The sequence below is a fragment of the Chiloscyllium punctatum genome, unplaced genomic scaffold, assembly GCF_047496795.1.
Source record: "Chiloscyllium punctatum isolate Juve2018m unplaced genomic scaffold, sChiPun1.3 scaffold_1146, whole genome shotgun sequence".
NCBI classification, from domain to species: domain Eukaryota; kingdom Metazoa; phylum Chordata; class Chondrichthyes; order Orectolobiformes; family Hemiscylliidae; genus Chiloscyllium; species Chiloscyllium punctatum.
In genome coordinates, this window is record NW_027310880.1 from 7,501 (window position 1) to 10,000 (window position 2,500).

The 2,500-nt window shown below is 63.6% G+C and overlaps 1 non-coding gene across 1 annotated transcript; it reads right to left on the reverse strand.

Annotated features, from left to right (window-relative positions):
- Positions 1-654: 654 nt before the first annotated feature.
- On the reverse strand, positions 655-808 carry LOC140474711 (5.8S ribosomal RNA). The gene has a single exon (XR_011959349.1). It is a non-coding gene; the product is annotated as a 5.8S ribosomal RNA (ribosomal RNA).
- Between the last annotated feature and the right edge of the window lie 1,692 nt (positions 809-2,500).

The following is a 2,500-nucleotide window of genomic DNA, read 5'->3' on the forward strand; positions in this document are numbered from 1 at the left end:
CAAGTCACAGCGTTCGACGAAAACCTCCTCCCTCGGCCAGGCACTCGGCGCCAGCAGGGGAGACAGGATCAGACGCCCCGCCGGCCACTTAAGGCCGAGGACGAACCACGAGACGGGCGGCTGCAGCAGCGGGCGGCCTGCAGCTCCCAGCACTCTCAATCGATCAACCATCGAGTCGGGTCAGCGTGTCAAACCGGCGAGCTCCACGGTCAGGCCGGCGGCGCACCAGCACCGGACCTCCGCGGCTCCCTTCACTCTTTCCACTGCCAGCCAACCGAGAGACGGACCCAATGCGGACGTGCAGAGCTTAGGCAGACCCCCCACTGGAGGCTCAACACTTCGTGGCAGCTCCGTGTCCCAGAGACCAGGAGGGTTGGCACACACACACAGTGTGAACCACCGACAGCCATTCTGGGACCGGTGACAGCCGTGCTGGCCCCACTGCCACGACACAGACGGACGCCAGGCCGCGCTCCCCGGCGGGGGGATGGCGTCGAGCCTGACGAACGGAATGTGCAGGGTGGGGGGGAAAGGCCAAGCGCTCCGACGCCGGAGGGCTCCGGAGTCTGAACTTAGGGGGACAAAGAGGACGGGTCCTCTGCGACACCCCAGCCGCGCTCTCGCCAGCCAAGGCGAGTGCGATTGATTGCCAAACGACCCTCAGACAGGCGTGGCCCCGGGAAGAACCCGGGGCCGCAAAGTGCGTTCAAAGTGTCGATGATCAATGTGTCCTGCAATTCACATTAATTCTCGCAGCTAGCTGCGTTCGTCATCGACGCACGAGCCGAGTGATCCACCGTCAAGAGTTGTCTGAGTTTGTTTTAGGTCTCTCCCTCGCCAGAGGAAAGCGACCCGGACCGCACATACGCTCCCCACCTTGAGCTACAGCCACCTGCACGCCGGCGTGCGGGCGGAGCAGGGTGGCGTGAAGCGATGGGGAGCACCATCCTGGTGCGGCCCGCAGAAACATACGTCTATTGGGGGGAGGAGGACAGGGCGCCCAAGAGGCGATGCGTGCCCCAACGCACCGCAGCGACGGAGGCAGGATCACCGCCACCATGTCGCCCGCCTAGTATCACGAGGCGTGCAGCAGCTTTGCCCTAGGAAAAGCAGAGGCGGGAACGGGCACCGGCCATCGGTTCGGCAGCGTCACTGACGCGTGCACGTGGCGGCGTGTCGGCGAGCGGACTTCCTGCGAGGAGGCGGGGGCGGCACTCGCCCGAGCAGACGCCCGCCCGGCCCAGCCACCGCCGAGGTGGACTGGGAGTCGCGGCAACGGCTCGTCATACTCGTTCCCACACTCACAGCGCAGCTTGCCCGCAAGCCACCGACCACCGATCGACGCCAGGCGCCCCGACCGAGAGCGGGATCGCTCGTTCGCCCTGCTGGCAGTTCGCTGGGGATCACTACTGCACGGAGCTCGGAGACCGACGGGCGGCAACTCGAGAGTCTTTAAACCACCACCCCCATCCCGCAAGTGCAAAGAGGCTGTATACGCACAGACGGGTGAGGGGAATAGGTACCCCGTCGGGTTTGAAGGGAGCGTGACTAGATAGCAACGATGTAAACCCAGCCGATTTGGGAGCGAAAGACCGGCGCCTGCATCACCGGCTTCGTTTCCCGTGGCTGGAGAGTACACCGAAACCCTCCGTCTGTCGCGAGCTCCCGACGACGCGGTGCCGCCAAGCAGCAGGGCCGGACCTGGTGTGGCTCCCCTCGTCGATCACAGACCGGTCGGCACTACTGACGAGACGGTGGAACGGGCTTCGCCCCTTGTGACGAAGGGTGATGCGAACCCGCCCGCCCGCGTGCGTTCGGGGTGGACTCGGCAAACGGAGATTTGAAATCGGAAAGTGTCCTCCTGCCCCGCGCAGGTAGGCGCCCAACAGTTGTGGGGGGTTTGGCGGTGACCACGGCTGCAGGGCCTGCTACCCCGACGAGCTCTCCTGCTGGCCCCGAAACCACCCTCGCGAGACAAGTTGAAACGGAAACGGGCGTACCCCCAAGCCGACGATCCTTTCTTATTTGTTACTTTTTTTTTCACTTGCTCGAGTTGTGGGGATTTGGCGGTGACCACGGCTGCAGGGCCTGCTACCCCGACGAGCTCTCCTGCTGGCCCCGAAACCACCCTCGCGAGACAAGTTGAAACGGAAACGGGCGTACCCCCAAGCCGACAGAGATCCTTTCTTATTTGTTACTTTTTTTTTTCACTTGCTCGAGTTGTGGGGGTTTGGCGGTGACCACGGCTGCAGGGCCTGCTACCCCGACGAGCTCTCCTGCTGGCCCCGAAACCACCCTCGCGAGACAAGTTGAAACGGAAACGGGCGTACCCCCAAGCCGACGATCCTTTCTTATTTGTTACTTTTTTTTTCACTTGCTCGAGTTGTGGGGGTTTGGCGGTGACCACGGCTGCAGGGCCTGCTACCCCGACGAGCTCTCCTGCTGGCCCCGAAACCACCCTCGCGAGACAAGTTGAAACGGAAACGGGCGTACCCCCAAG